The following is a 21,882-nucleotide window of genomic DNA, read 5'->3' as shown; positions in this document are numbered from 1 at the left end:
GATAGTTTATTTTGGTCACCCTATTTTTGATAACATAAAAATGAGCGCTCTATCATATGTAACAATTTTTTCTCAGACAGTTTTTGTCTAGAGTATAACTGTTGAGCTCTAAATGCTAATTTCCACTTAAATGCATCTCCTGGCACATTGTGCATTGGCAGCACCATCTCAGATTGCAGTGAAAAGTTGTGGGTGTAAAGACATTGGTTATTTAAGTAACTTAAAATCTCGAAAAAATTAGACTCTATTTGGAAAAGGTCTGAAGCTTTTTCTTTTTTTTCAAAAATTTCTAACTCAAAAACTCAAATTCTGAAAATGAATTGAGTCAAAAAATCAATGTAGAAAAATTTTAATTCTTCATCAAAAACACAAAAAAAAGTTTAATGTAAAATAACATTATTTTTTGAAATTGAAATCAATCTTATTACAATATGATATTTTTTTGAAGACACCACTCTTGAATATTTAGTTGCCCGAATTTCAATCATTTAAAATCAATCATTTCCAATCAATCATTTTTAAAATCATTTCCTTTCGGTGTAATTATTTTATTTTATTTTTTTGTAGTTTTTCATGAACATTTAAACAATAATTTTTTGACTTAAATTTAGTAAGTATTACAGTTTCTTAGTAAGAAATTTTTGTAAAAAAATGAAAATTGAGAAAACTCTCATTTTTATTCTTCTTCATCATTTTTCTTGTTCTTGTTCTTGTTCTTGTTCTTGTTCTTGTTCTTGTTCTTGTTCTTGTTCTTGTTCTTGTTCTTGTTCTTGTTCTTGTTCTTGTTCTTGTTCTTGTTCTTGTTCTTGTTCTTGTTCTTGTTCTTGTTCTTGTTCTTGTTCTTGTTCTTGTTCTTGTTCTTGTTCTTGTTCTTGTTCTTGTTCTTGTTCTTGTTCTTGTTCTTGTTCTTGTTCTTGTTCTTGTTCTTGTTCTTGTTCTTGTTCTTGTTCTTGTTCTTGTTCTTGTTCTTGTTCTTGTTCTTGTTCTTGTTCTTGTTCTTGTTCTTGTTCTTGTTCTTGTTCTTGTTCTTGTTCTTGTTCTTGTTCTTGTTCTTGTTCTTGTTCTTGTTCTTGTTCTTGTTCTTGTTCTTGTTCTTGTTCTTGTTCTTGTTCTTGTTCTTGTTCTTGTTCTTGTTCTTGTTCTTGTTCTTGTTCTTGTTCTTGTTCTTGTTCTTGTTCTTGTTCTTGTTCTTGTTCTTGTTCTTGTTCTTGTTCTTGTTCTTGTTCTTGTTCTTGTTCTTGTTCTTGTTCTTGTTCTTGTTCTTGTTCTTGTTCTTGTTCTTGTTCTTGTTCTTGTTCTTGTTCTTGTTCTTGTTCTTGTTCTTGTTCTTGTTCTTGTTCTTGTTCTTGTTCTTGTTCTTGTTCTTGTTCTTGTTCTTGTTCTTGTTCTTGTTCTTGTTCTTGTTCTTGTTCTTGTTCTTGTTCTTGTTCTTGTTCTTGTTCTTGTTCTTGTTCTTGTTCTTGTTCTTGTTCTTGTTCTTGTTCTTGTTCTTGTTCTTGTTCTTGTTCTTGTTCTTGTTCTTGTTCTTGTTCTTGTTCTTGTTCTTGTTCTTGTTCTTGTTCTTGTTCTTGTTCTTGTTCTTGTTCTTGTTCTTGTTCTTGTTCTTGTTCTTGTTCTTGTTCTTGTTCTTGTTCTTGTTCTTGTTCTTGTTCTTGTTCTTGTTCTTGTTCTTGTTCTTGTTCTTGTTCTTGTTCTTGTTCTTGTTCTTGTTCTTGTTCTTGTTCTTGTTCTTGTTCTTGTTCTTGTTCTTGTTCTTGTTCTTGTTCTTGTTCTTGTTCTTGTTCTTGTTCTTGTTCTTGTTCTTGTTCTTGTTCTTGTTCTTGTTCTTGTTCTTGTTCTTGTTCTTGTTCTTGTTCTTGTTCTTGTTCTTGTTCTTGTTCTTGTTCTTGTTCTTGTTCTTGTTCTTGTTCTTGTTCTTGTTCTTGTTCTTGTTCTTGTTCTTGTTCTTGTTCTTGTTCTTGTTCTTGTTCTTGTTCTTGTTCTTGTTCTTGTTCTTGTTCTTGTTCTTGTTCTTGTTCTTGTTCTTGTTCTTGTTCTTGTTCTTGTTCTTGTTCTTGTTCTTGTTCTTGTTCTTGTTCTTGTTCTTGTTCTTGTTCTTGTTCTTGTTCTTGTTCTTGTTCTTGTTCTTGTTCTTGTTCTTGTTCTTGTTCTTGTTCTTGTTCTTGTTCTTGTTCTTGTTCTTGTTCTTGTTCTTGTTCTTGTTCTTGTTCTTGTTCTTGTTCTTGTTCTTGTTCTTGTTCTTGTTCTTGTTCTTGTTCTTGTTCTTGTTCTTGTTCTTGTTCTTGTTCTTGTTCTTGTTCTTGTTCTTGTTCTTGTTCTTGTTCTTGTTCTTGTTCTTGTTCTTGTTCTTGTTCTTGTTCTTGTTCTTGTTCTTGTTCTTGTTCTTGTTCTTGTTCTTGTTCTTGTTCTTGTTCTTGTTCTTGTTCTTGTTCTTGTTCTTGTTCTTGTTCTTGTTCTTGTTCTTGTTCTTGTTCTTGTTCTTGTTCTTGTTCTTGTTCTTGTTCTTGTTCTTGTTCTTGTTCTTGTTCTTGTTCTTGTTCTTGTTCTTGTTCTTGTTCTTGTTCTTGTTCTTGTTCTTGTTCTTGTTCTTGTTCTTGTTCTTGTTCTTGTTCTTGTTCTTGTTCTTGTTCTTGTTCTTGTTCTTGTTCTTGTTCTTGTTCTTGTTCTTGTTCTTGTTCTTGTTCTTGTTCTTGTTCTTGTTCTTTTAGTTTTTTTTAGCCACAAATCATGAATCCTGAATTAATTTAAAACAACAAATCTCATTATCTCCTTCTAAATACAGTCATTCTCGAGATATTTTTTTTCTAATTTATTGTCTTTTTAATAGTAAATAGGCTCTTTTAATATGATTTTCGTGTTATACCGCCATGTTCATGAAATTTTATGAATTTGCATATAATTTTAAAATTGGAAATTTCTAATTTATTGTTTTTTAAATAGTAAATAGATCCTTTCAATATGTTTGTCGTGTTATACCGTTTCCAATTTCCAAATTACAAGCAAATTCATAAAATTTCATGAACATGACGGTATAACACGACTCGAGTCTCGATTCGAATTCGAATCAAAAATACATGTTTTTAAAATCTGCATTTTTAGGACGATTTCATTCGGAATTGTACAATATTGAACCTGTTTCAAAGCGCGTTTCCAATTCTCCGAATTACTGTAATCGGAGTAACAGCTTCCAGTTTCGTTTTTTTTCGATAGAATAACCTCTGTGATGAGATGTGAAAAAAAATGCAACAGAAAGGAAACGAAACGTTGTGAGCTCGAGGCTTCGGCTGGTATCCATTCGTACTTTTATACATAATTTCACACAGCTTCCAAACGACGCAATAGTTTGCAGTGGCGTTTGAATTTTTAAAATAAAACTACCCGACGCTCAGCTCAAGGAAAGTGCGCCGAGAAGATAACGAAACTTGAAAATTTGTTCGTGGATAAAATAAAAGAACACTGAAGACAGCTCTTCCCTCAACGTGGGAATATGAACGAAAGGAAACTTCTTTTCGTTATCGACTATTGCTGAAGAACAGAGAAAAAAAAGCAAACTTTTGTTCGCCCCGAAGGGGGTGTTGACGAACAATAACTGGAAATCGATTTCACCCACCTTGAGAAAACGTGGAGGCAGGTTCATCGACTTGTTCAGACGGGGGAGTGGAAAGAAAGATAGCAGCTTTTGTTGTGTACAGTCGCTGCTAGATAATCGAGATCCTCGAGTCTCGTCCTCGAGGAAACGGAAAGGTGACTCGTTGCGGGGAACAGAGGATGAAATTGAACTACGACGGTGGCGGCCAGAAAATGCCACTCGAGAAAAGTAAATTGAGGTGGAATCAGGCACTATCTTTCGCTGTGGTGCTGAGCTGATGAAATATACATGACTGGTGGTGGTGACAAAGGGAGCTGGGACCGAACAGCATCCGCAATTCAAAGATCCATTGTGTAAACCTGCTAGATCTACCAATACTCTCATCATCTTGCCGATGGATAATAGAAAATGTTGACTGATTCAATCCAAGTGGGAATCTATTTTTGAAAGTGAAATATTTGAGCTTGTTCTCCGTGCGAGAAATGTTATGATCCTGGGAAATCTTTTTTTTTGTTACTTCATTTCGGTATATTGTATGTATTCTTTTTTGTGCTGATTTCGAGTCAATAAATACAGGGAAACATCGATATAACGTACATTTTACCTCGATATAACGTACACATTTCCAAAATGTAAAAGAAATTTTTTTTCAAATTTTTTTTGATAGAACAATGAATTATCTTTATTGTGATGCTAAAACAAGTTTTGTACCTTCAATCAATTCCGAAATACATCTGGTTTTGTGATTCCGGATTCTAAATGAATCAAGCTTTAATCAACAGTACGAAGGGAAACATCATGAGAAAGGCTGGCTTCGTCTTCTGATTGAAGTTATTTATTAACTTTACTAAAACAGCAACAGAATAATGTAATATAGACTACGTTTGTGAGCACTTTATTATGCTTCGATATAACGTACAATTCGATACAACGTACAGTTTTGAAAGTGAAATTTACGTTATATCGAAGTTTACCTGTAATCTTGATTCGGGCAGAGAGGAAATGCTTCGATCAGAATTGCTCAGTGACGCGAGTTGATTGTGGTCCTCCACCTTCCCCCCTCTCTCGCTCTTTACCTCACTAAGCTTGAACAACGACTGTCCTGCGAGGACCGAGCGCTATCGAAGAAGTGAGATGCAATCACTTTTGTGCTTTTCTCTGTGGAAATCCGATTGCATCAATAATTCCCGGCACCCCACAGAGAGTGACTGCACGATCACTTCCGGGCCGGTGCACAGATTTGGTTGAATTGAATTTGTGCAGATTGAGAAAGGATTGTGACATAATTGAATCTTGAAAATAGAAAACTAATTCACTCCGAAGATTTGTTCCGACCGGTGTCGGAGATTTTTCTCCTTTGCAAATCTTCCAGCAACTCGAAGCATCTCGGTAGCATTCTCAGCAGCCAGCTCTTAGTTGGAATCGGAATCGGTTGGAATTCCACGCGTGTTTGTCATGGCGAGAAACGTGCCCAAAAAGGAATGGTAAGGGGAAGGGGGGAGGCGGGAAGCGCGAGAAGGCAAATCGCGCAAAAAGCTCATTCCAGCATCCAATCGTGGATCGCCGCAAAGCGACTAATAAGGAATGGTACGTTAAATGCATTTGCTTGTAATGAGCTCTAAGAAGGTCGGATGCAAGCAAAGATGCAACAAGGATCTTTGGCGGCGGCGGAGAGCGTCGGCAGCCGCCTACAGCTGCATTGACACAAAGTGTCGACGGCGACGAAAACAATGTGTGAAGAAGTAGGAGAAAAAGAAGAAGAAGACGACAACAAAAAATAGCGATGCGCGTGTAAGCTCATACACGATCGGTAAACAAAACGTGTGATTTTGAGATTGTTGGATACTTTTCTCGGCCTCGCAGCCGCCGGCTGGGATGCTGGAGAGCCTGGGCCAGGAGGGAATGGGGGACGAAAAACTAGAGCCCAGAAGTGAATAACAATAAAAGCTACTTATTGCTAATTAATTTCTTGTGTAAACATACACATAGTGTTACGAGAGCGGTGGAAAGGCATGCAAAAATTGGTTCTGGTAAAGTTGTCGGGTAGATCTGGGGGATTTCGGAGGTGGAGGACACTTGGGTAAGCCGATTAAAATTATTGAAAACATTTGAGGAAACATCCCAGGGAGTCGGCAGACTCATAAATGGTAATGAGCACTAGGAAGATGTTTCGCAATTACGGTTAATGACCGTTATTGGAAGGCTTACTCGGTTATTACATTACAGAAGGGCACGGTATGGTTGCCGCAAAAATTGTGGAGTTTGATGCATGTTCCGGTTTCATCAGACAGAGTAACAGACTAAACGTGTGACCGTGACTGATGAATAATCACACTATTGTGAATTTGAGAAAATTAAGACATATATGATTCAGCTCGCGCAGTCCGAAGACATCGGTCGCAAATTTGTTCGCGTCTATTATAAAGTGGAGATTATACCGTTATCAGTTCGTGGCTGGTGAAGTTATTTCGCCCTAACGGGGTTCTCTTTATTGCGCGAGTGAGGAGAGCAGCAATCACTACCAGCGTGAGGAAGAAGTCCTCCACGGCGGACGCGGTGCGTGTGCCGTATCATCGCTGTGTGTGCTTTAGCATCGTCATCGATTCCATCATCGTATTGTGGTGCGATATACCGTTGCATCTGTGCCGAGCGATTGCCACGCGGTTCGATTGAGACACCGCTTCATTTCATTCGCATTGGTGTGCGATTTAGGTATAATATATATTAGGTTTAGAAATACAAAAAAAATAAGAATTATATTATTTTATATCTGCCGTAATGGCAGAAGGTCAAGTTGACATGGAGATTGAAACTACTGTTTCCTCCTCACTAGCTACAACGGGGGCTGGGAAGTCGCTTAAACGCGTTCCCTCCTCAGAAGATGTCTCTTCAGAGAAAGAGGTAATCTACCTTAACAAGCCCCCCTCAAGAAAATTGGCAAACTTTTCCTCTTCGCCCCCTCAATCTCCCGCTCCCGCTTCCGCTCTACTTCCGAACTTGCCTCCCAGTCCTACTGATACCGCTCCCGTTCAACAATCGACCTCGTCCTCCCCCTCAGTTGTTTCCTCTCCTCGTGTCAAGGTCTATCCAGACGATGCACTTGGAGCTGGTCCATGGGTTGTTTTTTTCCGGCCTAAACCAAAAGGAAAGGCAATTAATGTCATTCAGGTTTCGAAAGATCTGGCAAGATTATATTCCCCCGTGGTCGAAATCTCTAAGGTTAGACCGAACAAACTGCGTGTTGTCGTGAGTGATCGGAAACACGCGAATGCAATTGTGATCGACGAGAGATTCTCCCTAGAGTATCGCGTCTACGTGCCCTCCCATGACGTAGAAATCTCGGGGGTGGTAACTGAAACTGGTCTGACGTGCGAAATGATAAAAGAAGGAGTTGGTAAATTTAAAAGACTCCCGTTGGTGGGTGTTAAAATTTTGGACAGCCGCCAACTAGGAAAAGTATCCCAAGAAGAGGGAAAAACTAAATTCACGCCGTCAGACTCGTTTCGATTAACTTTTGCTGGTTCCGCTCTACCTGACTACGTCATGGTGGGCAAATTGAGATTGCCTGTGCGACTCTTCGTGCCAAAGCCCATGACTTGCCAAAAATGCAAGTCAGTTGGTCACACTTCAGATTATTGTGCCAACAAGGAGCGCTGTGCCACTTGCGGAGAGCAACATGAGGGGAAATCCTGCAGTGCGACTGAGCATAAATGTCCATATTGCGGGGGATCCCCACACGAACTCTCAGTTTGTGAAACTTACAAGAGTCGCTGGGAGAAACAGAAGCGCTCTTTGAAGGAACGCTCGAAACGCACTTTTGCGGATATTTTAAAGGGCGCTTCTCCACTGGCCCAACAACAACAACCAATCAACACACAAAATGTCTTCGCCACGTTGCCCGTTGACGAAATAGAAGCGGACACAGCTAACGGGGGCACACCGTTCATTTTCCAAGGGAATCCCCGGCGCAAAAATGTGACCACTCCCAAAGTTCAAGGACAAGCCCCTCCGGTGATACCCCCTGTTAGCATGCCTAAAAAATCGAGTGCAGCGGACAAGCAAAATCAGGTTCCTCCTGGTTTCCGTGGGAATAATTCACCTTCGAATGGCCCAGCACTCGAGGGGACATCAAAAACCCCAACTGTCCCTGTTTTTCCGTCCAGTTCAACTTCCCAATCGGGATTTATAAAGTTGTCTGACCTTTTGGACCAAATCTTCAAGTGTTTTAATGTTTCCGACTCCATCAGAACCATTGTCATTTCAATGCTTCCAGTATTAAAGACAATTTTGCAACAATTGATGCAAACATGGCCCCTCCTTGCAATGATTATCTCTCTTGATGTCTAATTCAAATAGAGAGGTCGGAGATATCACTGTTTTACAGTGGAATTGTCGTAGTCTTATCCCTAAATTGGATACATTCAAATTTTTAATTCATAAGTTCAATTGTGATGTTTTTGCTCTGTCCGAAACTTGGCTTTCTTCGCGAGATGATCTCTCTTTCCACAATTTTAATATCATACGCTTGGACCGTGATGACAGATACGGAGGGGTGCTATTGGGTATCAATAAGTGCCACTCATTTTTTCGAATTGACCTTCCACCTATTGGAGGGATCGAAGCTGTTGCTTGTCATGCAAACATCAGAGGCAAAGACCTCTGTATTGTCAGCTTGTATTGGCCTCCGAGAGCTGCGGTTAGCCGCAATCAACTTGTTGACATGTGCTCACTCCTTCCTGAGCCACGATTGATCTTGGGAGACTTCAACTCTCACGGAACTGCCTGGGGGGAACAGTACGACGACAATCGTTCATTGTTGATATATGACCTTTGTAACAGCTTCAATATGACCGTTTTGAACACTGGGGAAACAACACGTGTACCTAAACCTCCTGCTAACCCAAGTGCTCTTGACCTCTCGCTTTGCTCGAATTCACTATCGTTAGATTGCAAGTGGAATGTAATCCAGGACCCCAACGGCAGTGACCACTTGCCAATCAAAATTTCCATCACCATTGGTTCGAATTCTTCTGAATCTATAAACATGGCATATGACCTCACAAGACACATTGACTGGAAAAAATATTCGGACGCAATTGCTCTAGCCATCAATTCCAGAGATGGTTTGCCTCCATTGGAGGAGTATAACTTCATTTCTCGTTTGATCTATGACAGCGCGGTTCGCGCTCAAACGAAACCCATCCCAGGCTCCACTTTTCGTCAAAGGCCTCCCAATCCATGGTGGGATAGCCAATGTTCCAAGCTTTATCAGGATAAATCGAACGCATTTAAAGCTTTTCGGAAACGTGGAACCATTGAGAATTTTCAAACGTATTTGGACCTTGAAAATCAATTCAAAAACTTGATCAAAGGGAAAAAACGTGCTTATTGGCGAAATTTCGTGGGAGGTTTGTCACGAGAAACGTCAATGAAAAAATTATGGAAAGTGGCTCGAAACATGAGAAATCGCTCTTCAACGAATGAAAGCGAAGAATATTCACATCGATGGATTTTTAATTTTGCACGGAAGGTTTGTCCCGATTCCGCTCCCGTGCAGAAAATTGTTCGAGATATACCACAAGATAGGTGCGATCTTGATTCTGAGTTTTCGATGGTAGAATTCTCTCTTGCTCTCCTTTCATGTAACAATTCTGCTCCAGGAACGGATAGAATTAAGTTCAACTTGTTAAAAAACCTCCCTGATGTGGCGAAACATCGCTTGTTGAATTTATTCAATCGGTTTCTGGAGCATAATATTGTTCCAGATGATTGGAGACAAGTGCGAATTATAGCTATTCAAAAACCCGGAAAACCCGCGTCCGACTTCAATTCGTACCGCCCAATAGCAATGCTGTCTTGTATACGGAAATTGTTGGAGAAAATGATCTTGTTTCGCCTTGATCATTGGGTTGAAACGAATGGCTTACTCTCAGATACACAATATGGGTTCCGCAAGGGCAAGGGGACGAATGATTGTCTTGCGTTGCTTTCTTCAGAAATTCAAATGGCTTACGCCGAAAAAAAACAAATGGCTTCAGTATTCTTGGACATAAAGGGGGCCTTTGATTCTGTTTCAATAGAGGTTTTGTCAGACAAATTACACTCTCGGGGTCTGCCGCCTCTGTTGAATAATATGTTATATAACTTGCTTTGTGAGAAACAGTTGAATTTTTCTCACGGGGATTCGACAGTAAATCGGGTCTCCTACATGGGCCTCCCCCAGGGCTCATGTTTAAGCCCCCTTTTGTACAACTTCTATGTAAGCGACATCGACAATTGTCTTACACAAAATTGCAGCCTAAGACAACTTGCAGATGACGGAGTGGTGTCTGTCGTAGGATCAAACGAATCCGACCTGCAAGGACCCTTACAAGATACTTTGAACAATTTTTCAACCTGGGCCATTGGGCTAGGGATCGAATTCTCCACGGAGAAAACAGAGATGGTGGTTTTTTCTAGGAAGCATAGACCTGCAAAACCAAAGCTTCAACTTTTGGGTAAACCGATCACTCATGCTATGTCATTCAAGTATCTTGGGGTCTGGTTCGACTCCAAATGTACTTGGGGGGCCCATATTAGGTATCTGAGTAAAAAATGCCAACAAAGAATAAACTTTCTCCGTACAATTACCGGCACCTGGTGGGGAGCCCATCCCGAAGATCTTATAATGTTGTATCGAACAACTATTCTCTCAGTGATGGAGTGTGGCAGTTTCTGTTTTCAATCAGCTGCCAAAACACACTTAATTAAACTCGAGCGAATTCAGTATCTTTGTCTCCGTATTGCGTTGGGATGTATGCCCTCAACGCATACCATGAGTCTCGAGGTTTTGGCAGGCGTACTCCCACTAAAAGATCGCTTCAATTTATTATCTCTTCGGTTCCTCATCCGGTGTAAGGTTATGAACCCATTGGTGATCGGAAATTTTGAGCAGCTTATCGAGCTAAATTTTCATTCAGGATTCATGAGCTCATATCATGAATTCATCTCCATGCAGGTTGATCCTTCTTCGTATACTCCCAACCGTGTTTGTTTTCCTGACTACATCAATTCCTCTGTACATTTCGATCTGTTCATGAAGGAGAAAATCCATGGAATTCCAGATTATCATCGATCGGGGATCATTCCTACGATCTTCAATGCAAAGTATGGGCGTGTCAATTGTGATAATATGTACTTTACTGATGGTTCCTCTATGAATGAGTCCACAGGATTTGGAGTGTTCAACGAAATTTTTAGCACCTCCCACAGTCTTCAGAATCCTTGCTCTGTGTATATTGCTGAATTGGCAGCAATACATTGGGCGCTGGACAGCGTCGCCTCACGACCTGTTGAACACTATTACATTGTAACGGATAGTCTTAGCTCTGTCGAAGCTATCCGTTCAGTGAGGCCGGAAAAGCACTCGCCGTACTTCCTTGAGAGAATACGAGAAATTTTGAGTGCTTTATCCAGACGCTGTTATGTCATTACCTTTGTCTGGGTCCCTTCACATTGCTCAATTCCGGGTAACGAGAGGGCTGACTCATTGGCAAAGGTAGGTGCAATTGAAGGCGATATTTATCAGCGTCAAATCGCTTTCAATGAATTTTATTCTTTAGTCCGTAAAAATACCATCGCTAACTGGCAACGTAAATGGAACGAAGATGAATTGGGCCGGTGGTTTCACTCGATTATCCCTAAGGTTAGCCTCAAACCATGGTTCAAAAGTCTGGACTTAAGTCGGGACTTTATTCGCACCTTCTCTCGACTCATGTCCAATCACTGTTCGTTAGACGCGCTACTCTTTCGTTTTAATCTTGCCGATGGCAATATCTGTGCTTGTGGCCAAGGTTACCACGACATCGAACACGTTGTTTGGTCGTGCGAGGAGTATCTTGTTGCCAGATCGAATTTAGAAAACTCTCTTCGGGCTAGAGGAAGGCAGCCCAATGTGCCGGTGAGAGATGTGTTAGCTGGTTTAGACCTTGATTACATGTCCCAAATATATGTCTTCCTAAAAGCTATCAATCTTCGTGTGTGATTGTCCTTATATCCTTATATTCTCCTTTTCCTTTCCCTTCGCGAGAAATCAAATTCCTTCTTACTAACAATAGAATAAGGTGAAATGTAAATACATGTTAGATATAAGATAGGCTTAAGAATTGAGTATGATGAATGTGAGTGCGAATGTGAGTGTGAACATTGTCAAGATATCCTTATATCCCATCCTTTTCCTGAAACAAAATGTCACCCTTCTAAACTCGAGCAAGCCGCGAGTAATCGGTTCTCTACTTCATTAACATTAGAATTAATAAAAAATGTTTATATATACTTGTAACTATACAAATAGGAGTTTGGCTCCTTTAAACTTATGTAACTGAGCCTGTAAAAATAAACGATTTAATAAAAAAAAAAAAAAGACATATATGATTCTATTCTATTTTTTCTATTTCGTATTCTACCAAAAAACGGTTATTGACTTTGGGCCTGATTCTCGAATACACTTCACGGTGGAAACGAAATAAACGGCACGCCATTGAACTACGTTTTACGAGTTAGTGAAGTGTCGAAAATAATAATGAGTTTTCAGGCAGAATGAGCACTTTTCAAATAAAAAATCATTAATGATAATTAACTTCTTCGTATCAAACTGGTATTCAATACGAGTGGAAAGCATTGTTTTCTTCATGTGATATAATAATCTCTTACAAAAATTTCATCTGAAGATAATTTGATATTATAATGATAAGTTTAGTGGGAAACTAATCTTGTATCCAGATGTCGACACCGTACCGTTGTCATCGCGGATACATTTCATTTCGTTTCCACCGTGAAGTGTATTCGAAAATCAGGCCCTTTGTGTAGTTTTCCACAAATAGAATGTACCATAACATTTAAGCGAAAACTTAATCGTGGCATGTTATTTGGTTATAAAAAGAACATTAATTGTGTTATATGAATACAAACTCCAAAATTAAGTTTCGATCTATGACACTTCAAGCGTTATTTGTTATTTGGTTATAAAATGAATCTTAATATAGTTATTAGACTTCTCCAACGAACAATACATTCATCAAAGGATGTATGCAGGAATTGCCTTCATTTCACGCAGCGAATTCGTTTTTATGTTTCCAATGCGGTCAATGCTTCAATGCTGGGTCTCACGAGGCGGTAATTTGCGTTTCGGATATAGGAAAAAAGTCACACGGGATGAACGTGGGATCAGAATTTTATCGTTCAAACATGTCTTCAGTAACTTGACCGCGATGATTTTTTTTTAGCTTTTTTGGCACTAGTCGTACTGCAACTTTTCTCGTGTCCAAAATATCAACCAAAATATGACGAACGGTCTCGTGATCTGGCTGGCTAGCATTCCTTTTATTTTGTTAAACTGGATTGATGTGGCAAATCGTTCATCCTTCCTGCCCACCTCCCCCCCCCCCACATTTTGAATGGCTTGTATCATTCATTCACATTCTTCATCTATACCTGTTCCTCAGAAACGCCGATATCAACGTTTAATGATGTTTCCTTCGTTGTGTCCCCGTTTCATATCCCTCCTATCCGATCGATACATTTTTACTTAGTCGCGGCAATACATACACACACAGATTTACAGATGCACGGGCCGAAGGTTGTGCAGTCCACTGATCATTCAACAAGAGCCAAAGGTTGTACCGCTCATGACAACTCTACACGAGCTGATGATCGCGCCGGCTAGTGACCATTCTATCCTGGATTCCTCGAGTCGAGAAAGACGCACCACGCTAGATATGGGGTACAGACTAGGGGGGCGTTGCTGATTAATGGTCGGCTGCATCCCAATAGGAAGTATCCCGTGTCGGGCACACGTACAGAGCATCGAAGACTGAAACATACCAATTATGAGAACACTTGTAATACTAACCTCGAGCCAACCGCGAGTAATCGGTTACATATTACTAACATAGTTGTAAGACAAAATTTGTCAAAATATTGGACTCCCGGCCCCGTCAGGCTAACGCCACATGTGCCTTAATAAAAAATATATTTTGGGAAAAAAAAAAATAATTCACATTCACCAAATGTATTCTGTAACATTTTCAAGGTTTCGGCACAAGAAATTTTGTTTGCAACACACAATAGCTTTAATACGTTGAGCCCCGGATTTTTCTTGCTGCGTTTCCATTCAGTCCGATTCAAGAGTATTTTCACAACATTAATGTCGGTTCCCGCTCCCAAAGATACTTATTGTATTAGGTGTACCGGTTAGTTTCTTCGGTTTACCAACAGATGGCATAGCTTGATTATTATTCCAGTGAATCAAATTTCCAGACCTTCGTTGGAAAGCTACTGCCATTGCGTGTCTTTTTCAGTATATGTCAAAAAGTTGAAGCGTAAACAATATAGTTTTTTGTCGCTTCGAATATGTCAAATTTCGTTCCAACAAGACTGTTTTTGCGGAGAGTGTTACTTAATTACTTCAATATGAAAAAAAGCTGCGGAAAGTCATCGCATTTTGGTGGAAATTTATGGTGACCATGCTCCAACTGAGCGATTGTATCAGACGTGGTTTTTAACGGTTTAAAAGCGGTAATTTTGACTTGGAAGACGAAGAATGTTCCGTACCGCCTAAAAAGTTTGAAGATGAAGAATTGGAGGCTTTACTCGATTAAGATCCGTCACAAACGCAACAAGAACTTGCGGATACACTTGAAGTAGCTCAGCAAACCATCGTTTAAAAGCAATGGAAATGATCTGAAAGATATGACATTGGGCGCCGTATGAATTGAAGCCACGAGACGTCGAACGCCGTTATTTCACGTGCGAACAACTGCTCCAAAGGCATAAAAGAAAGGGTTTTTTGCATCGAATCGTTACTAGCGATGAAAAGTGAGTCCATTACGACAATCCTGAACGTCGGGCGATGTATGGATACCCCGGCCATGCGTCAACCTCGACGGCCGCGCGGAATATTTACGGCCAGAAGGTAATGCTGTCTATTTGGTGGGACCAGCTGGGTGTGGTGTACTATGAGCTGCTAAAACCGAATGAAACCATTACGGCGAACCTCTACCGACGGAAATTGATGCTTTTGAGTCGTGCTATGAAGGAGAAACGGCCACAATACGAGCAAAAAAATGATATAGTTTGCAGCATGACATTGCTCGGCCGCATGTCGCGAAACCGGTCAAAACATACTTGGACACGCTGAAATGGGAGGTCCTATCCCACCCGCCGTATTCTCCGGACATTGCTCCTTCCGATTACTACCTTTTTAGATCGATGCAACATGGCCTGGTTGACCAGCACTTCTCCAAAACAAATCGGACTATTATTTCCGCAAAGGGATCCGTGAATTTCCAAAAAAATGGGAAAAAGTTGTGACTAGCGATGGGCAACACTTTGAATATCAAATTTGTAACCATTTTTGCAGAACACAGCATTAATTTTTGAAAATAAAAACGAAGAAACTTACCGGTACTCCTATTATTAAAAGAAAATAGACAGAAATTCGACAAGAAGGTAGTCACGTATCGTAACATAACATCTGAAAACCAACCGTATTCTTTTGTATTTTCTTAATTAGTAGCTATCACTCCCAGCGAATAAAAGTTTTCTAACAAAAAGCTCAATGACGGCCTCTAGGGACCGACACGGGTCTCAACGGAACGGACAGAAACGAATGTATTAGTTGCTCGTTATTGATGGTGCGGGTACGGGAAGCAAATCGGCAGAACAAATGTATGGGAAAATGGGAATGCTTCCAGTTTTCATTAATTTAACACGATTAGGGATTGGGTAATTGTAATGTAGAGCAAATCTTAGAGAATTTCCAATTCGTTTGGTATGCAAACCATCAGAATCCGTTCGCTGTAAAAAAAGTTATTAACGTTAACAATATTTCATAAAAACGTGACCTGTTTTTCCTTCCTGAAAGAGTTCTACGTCAAAAATACTATTACGCCTAAATGACTATTACTACTGTGTAATTTATAATGTATAGAACCATAAACATATACATGTACACGATTAAAACCCGACTCTGTTACAGCTAAAATGATAATGCGCCTAAATAATAAAACAAATGGGAAAAAGTATGTAGTAAGTAGTAACAGTAATTTCAGTAGAAAAGTAAAATAACTGAAAATAGAAATTATAAATAATTAAAGGTTCCGGATTCTTTCTACCACTACAACTCTTCAGCCCGCTTGAATTCAGTTCCGTTCATAAAACTAACGGCTTTTGTAGGGCCACCATTTGGGGTTTTAATGAGTTATGTTTACGGAATTCTGAACAGTTAGAAAAACTCAATTCAAATGCAATTGTGCTCAAAGTTCTACGTTAAGTTTCCGTTTGTGTCTCAAGGCTTAGACCCTACAACTTTTTATTCCAATATCGGAATCCATTTTTGAACACCAGACATTCGATGACTTTTTGTTATGATGAGGCCCGGATGGTATTCATTGGCAACAGACAAACCGTCATCTTGAGTGATTTTGGCGAAGCCGGAATTAACATTGTTCATTCGCCAACGCACAATAGCCCAGGAGGTGCATTTAAGTGGAAATTAAATATTGGTCTTGCATCATACACTACCACTCAGTGAGTGAACAAATCCTAACATGTGGCAGACAAGTTAATTCTGCTCGTGAGTTGAACAAACAACAGCTCTGACAACAAATGATTCACTCTTCATGGATCGGATTTGCGTGCTAATAAGGCAGAGAAGAATCGCCAGGCGATAATTTTTCCGTGATTGCTCTCATTTGTGAAATTATCATTTCGACAGCAAGCGTTTCAGGGAAATGCAATGCATCGAGTGCCAGTTAAGATTTTCGGTACACTAAAAACTAAAAAAGTATATTCTACTGGAGCTTGTGCTCCTTTATTCACGCTTGCTTTAAGACTAAAATGACGATTTTCCCAACTTATTGGTTTCGGAATCTGTGTTGGGGAAACACATTCCGGTTTGCAAAAATGCAAGCGAGTACAAAAGTACTCGCAGCTTGCATCTCATTTGCAATGCCAATTTCCCCATGCTCCATGGTTTTGAAGTGTTAGGGAAACATTCCGATTTGCAAAAGCGCAAGCGATTACAAAAGTACCCGCTGCTTGCATCTGATTCGCAATGCCGATTTTCCCAGACTCCATGGTTTTGAAGTCTGTGTTAGGGAAACATTCCGATTTTCAAAAACGCAAGTGAGTACTAGAGTACCCGCTGAATGCATCCAATTTGCAATGCCAGTTTCCCCAAGCTCCAGGGTTTTGAAGCCTGTGTTAGGGAAACATCCATTCATTCCAGCGATGGTACCTCAATCGTTTCGCAATAATGACTGAGTGGATTTTCGAGCGACACTCGCTTTTATACCTATTGGTGTGATTTTAATAGCCTGTTTTGAAAACAATTTCAAGGCTATTGAAACAAGCTTTTGGATCAAAAAGTAACAAGCATAGAACGCGTAGACATTTTATCTTTCGAGTGAATCGTTTATCATACCATTTCGTTCGATGGTTTAGGAAATATTAACAATCAAAATCTCGTTCTCCGGCGTAATGCTTTCGGTTAAAAAATTACTGTACAAGATATTATCTAACAATAGAATTAAGAAAATTTGTTTACAGAGAAATATATAAAAATATACAGTTTATATATTTAGTTAAGATTTCGGCTCCTTTAAACTTATGTAACTGAGCATGTAAACATAAAAGAATTTATATAAAAAAAATATGGATGGGTTATACCTATGATATAACCGCAAGGTTGACGTAGGACTGCCGTTGGCTTAGTAATCAATTGTATTACTTCAATTAGCAATAATCCCACCTCGGATGATCCTCATTGGGTACGATATCACCGCTGCGCAGTGCTATATTTTGTGTATTGATTAAATTATTCATTAATCTAGTGAATGAAAGAAACTATTTATGAGTTCAATTGCAAACAAATCTCAATTTAAGTCAATTCATGCATTATGGTAGTAGTTATCGCAGCAAATAGTTATCAACATTTTGCCTTAATAATCAAACGCTATGCGTAGAAGTTCAGTGAGCTGGCGACATGAAGGGATATCTTCCAATGCAGTCTTTCATAATCGAGCCAAAACGTTGCATTTGTACCCGCTTTTGTAGACCGTGATAGCCAACGAATTCTGGAGTGTAAAAATGTTTGTGGGTATAAAAGTATTGCCAACTTGAATGTATCTGCAATGTCGATCCCCCCCAACTTCTTGGTTTCGGAATCTGTATTGGGAAAACACATTCCGGTTTGCAAAAATGCAAGCGAGTATAAAAGTACTCGTAGTGTGCATCTTTCCCCAGGCTTCATGGTTTTGAAGTCTGTGTTAGGGAAACATTCCAATTTGCAAAGACGCAAACGAGTACGAAAGTTCCCCCTGCTTGCATCTAAATTTCTAAAATTTTTGTTTACATGGTTTAGAGATAGGGGCGCTATATTTTTTATAATTTCTCTTGAAAGCTTAGGTCGTTTCACATGATCCTCCCTCGACATCTCCCATCCACATCTCCTTCGTTCTCAAGCGTATAAATGTACTTGTGTATGCAGGCGACATGAAGCATTCCAAAACGAAATACATGTATACTCGGTGTAATAAAAATCTACTAAAACTGGTTGTAAAAAAATGCAACTCCATTACGTTTAGCAGAAAAAATCATGTACCAAATATTGTAATACGTCTTGAAAATCAAAATGTAGAGAAATGTGGAATAGTTGGAGATCTAGGCGTCGTCCTGGACTGTAAACTCACATTCATAGAAAACTACAACTCTGTAATCAATTAGGCAAATAGTGTGTTAAGCTTTGTCATAACTTCCAGGATGCATACACAACCAAGCTTTTGTATATCACATACGTAAGGCCCATTCTGGAATACTGTAACATCGTTTGGAACTTGTATATGGTCGTACATGAAGAACGCATTGAGTCAGTCCAGAAACAGTTTCTCTTATTTGCACTCCGTAAGTTGAACTGGACCTCATTTCCACTTCCTTCATATGAAGCACGATGCATGCTCATAAACATCCAAGCACTAAAGGAATGCCGTAAATTTGCAATGCTTTCTTTTGTTAATGATCTAATTTCGCAACAAGTACAATCAGCTGAATTACTAGAAAAATTAAATTTCTATGTACCTGGGCGTCAACTAAGAACACGCAATTTGTTTCTAACCGAAATATCCAGAACAAATTATGCAAATAACGCTCCTATCAATCGCACGATACAATCAGCACTGCAAATTAATTGACACAAAAATGAATAAAAAACAGCTAAAAAGAAACATATACCGTAGAAATAATATTTAACTTAAGAAAACATTGTAACATTAATATATAAGTATGTAGTCTACATTTGTTTGACGAAAAATGAATTAAATAAACGTGATTTTTATAGTTTTTGAGTCACAACTGTTCAAAGTAAAAATGTTTTCAGACTTCGTTGAATACAATGCGCCTATACTGATTTCTAGCGACTGTAACATAATGTAACCATATCAATACTCATTTTACTTCTTAATCCTAGACAGTAAAATTGCTTTGGCAGCATTCCGTTTAAAGACTTATCATAAAGCTTCTCCTAATGGGTATAATATTTTGTGATAAGGAATAAAACTGCAAACTTTCTCGAAAATCTGAGAATCATTATATTGGTTTGACATAGAATGGCTGTGTTAAAAAACGCTGGAAAAATACAAATGGCTTAATAGTTACTGGTAGTTGAAGGGTTTATTTTTCAGAGATTTCAACTAGTATGTTCACGAAAGATAGAAAAGCTCAATCAACGTTGAGTCAAATACGACCCAAACAACAGTAACGCCATGTGTGATATGAAGCGAAAATTCACTCCAAGGTGAACAAGTCCTCCGTTGCGTTGTTCTCTGTGAGCTTCCGCCATCTTCTACCATTCACAGCATGCGAAAATTCGTCTATCTTACCCGATGCCACTTCTCCATAAAATGTCGAAAAGCAAACAGCCATGAAGGAGAACTGCAACGACATCCCTTTGTGTGATAAATGTGATTTATTTTCGTCTAAATTCCACAAACTCCGCTCCCAACCCCGGCGGGGTTTGACGTGTGATAAGCGGGAATAAAATTCACATTTGTCACATGACCTCGTACTTTGAGCTGACTTTCTTGGGGCACACGATAAGTAATGACAACCACAGCCCACAGCCCGCACACCTCTCAGTGCGCAGGAAGCCTCCCCCGAGGCAAGAGGCGATAAAGATGAGCTATGGCTGAGGCTGCTCGAACTCGTTCTTATCCGCTGCGAGGGCTCCCAGCGATAATCACCTCTCACCGGGTGAGGAATGTCATCGCAATAAGTTATTATCTATCGGATAAGAACTCGAGACACTTGTTTTGGGACGCAATGGCTAACCTCAGCCGTTCAGCAAAACGCAAAACGCACGACAAAGTTGTTGCTCAAAATTGGCACAATTAACACTTTGGGGGCTCTCGGGTAAGTATTCCACTCGTAACTCCAGCGAACATTTGAATCTGGGGGGAATGAATGTCCCCACTTCACCGAAACGTCCCTCGCAATCACATGAGGGTCCCTTGAAAAAGCGAATCAGGATCTTTTTGGAATGAACCAATATATTCTCTTGGCATGCACAAATGGCAAGTTGTGGCGTGCGAGATAAAATGGTACATGCTCTTCAAAAATAAATCAATGAAAGTGTGTTCTGTTCGGTGTTGTATTGCAACGAGAATCAGTTTGTGTCTGAAGTGGAGAGACCCTGCTCCATTTGGGCAGTGGCGGCCATTGGATGGGGTGAACATACCAACAACACCCACTGCCGGAACCGGACGAGAACTGAGGGGACCTTTCAATAAGTAAAGATATTTAATCACTGTTGCGCTGTTCGCCATTTGACCCGTTCTCTGAAGCTAAATTGCAGCTGCCTTACTCGTACGATACGACATTTCGGGGGCTTTCACACAACTTGAAAAGTGCCATTTCCTCTCGGCCAGACAGAGGGAATAATTAATGCAAAATGTTTTGTCGGAGCCAGCAGCTAGCTCATCAAATCGGGCTCTGTCGGAATATAAATGTCGGAGCATGGTCGTTGGCTGGGTGGGTGGTGGCTTCGGCCGTGTGCACTTTGGGGTGTATACATGTGAAAATGCGCTGCGTTTGGCAAATTTGCTGAAATTTAACCCCTAATCCGGAGCGGAGGAGCAAAGGAATTACACTTTCAGAAGATATTGCTGCTGCTGCTGAATGGGACACATTGGATGGTACGCAATTTTGCTGTGGTGGTAATGAACTTGTTTGTCCCTCACATTAATCTCGAAGGACTGATGTGGGGTGACGGGGCGTTGAAGCGTGTGGTAAAATGTAAATGAGACGGTTCGTAGGGTCATTAAAACGATCGACCGAGAGCACAATAGGTGTCAGATGTATAAAAGACAGTTTCAAGTGAAACGTTTGAATTGCATTTATCTTGTTTTCCCAAGCAAGGATAAAATGACCCTTGTATTTTATCGAGATTCTCTGTATAACTATATTATTCGCAACATTTTTTTTTCTCGACTATCAAACAACTAGCTAGTTTTAAATATAAGTATAGAGTAATTTGAATGAATCAATTCGCTTTCATTACTCACGCATATAGTACAGAATGCTCATGAAGACAATCGTAACAAAATCTAGCAAAAAATTTGAAATCAATTGTAAATTACACTGTGATTCAATATAGCGAAACACGCATAATAAATGATATAGATCACCAGGTGTGTGCATACGAAACCAAAAATCCCACATTAATATTTATACATACTAATGTGAAAGGTCAAAAGTCTTATCAATCGCCATGTTTTTGACATCTGTCAACAATATTCAAACATATCAGAAAATATAAGAAGCTTCATACTGTCACAACGTTTCTTCGAAAAATGCTGGATTTTCTACCTGCGAACTATGATCTGCTTCATAATTGGTTTTTTTTTGTAAAACTAAAAAAAAAGTTGAATGAAAGTTTAGAAAATGTGGTAAGATTGCTTTCTCTGCGGAGATAGCTTCGTATCAAACTAGAGAAAGCTGTTTATACACCAAAGGATCATTCGAATGCCGCCAAAATCCAATAACTATCCCAACTGTCAATGGTTACGTGTCGTCATTAGCAAAAGCTTCACACAAAAACGAGGGCAGCGAATCAAAACAAAACTTTAGACAAAAAAAAGTACGACGAAATCAAACCGATAATGAGACATCTTGCTTTCGCCGCGGTTCGCGGCAACGGAATCCCCCTCTCCGTGGCGGTACAAATCAGAAGCAGATCCGCCGAATGCCGCCGTAATCCCGTT

The 21,882-nt window shown here is 39.6% G+C and overlaps 1 pseudogene; it reads right to left on the bottom strand.

The window, feature by feature from the left end:
- Nucleotides 1-17,257: 17,257 nt before the first annotated feature.
- Nucleotides 17,258-17,423, bottom strand: LOC129763840 (U4 spliceosomal RNA; annotated as a pseudogene).
- Nucleotides 17,424-21,882: the final 4,459 nt, after the last annotated feature.

This window comes from Toxorhynchites rutilus, chromosome 1, assembly GCF_029784135.1.
Source record: "Toxorhynchites rutilus septentrionalis strain SRP chromosome 1, ASM2978413v1, whole genome shotgun sequence".
NCBI lineage: Eukaryota > Metazoa > Arthropoda > Insecta > Diptera > Culicidae > Toxorhynchites > Toxorhynchites rutilus.
The sequence above is the reverse complement of the archived record's forward strand: the minus strand, read 5'-3'. Positions and strand labels throughout refer to the sequence as shown.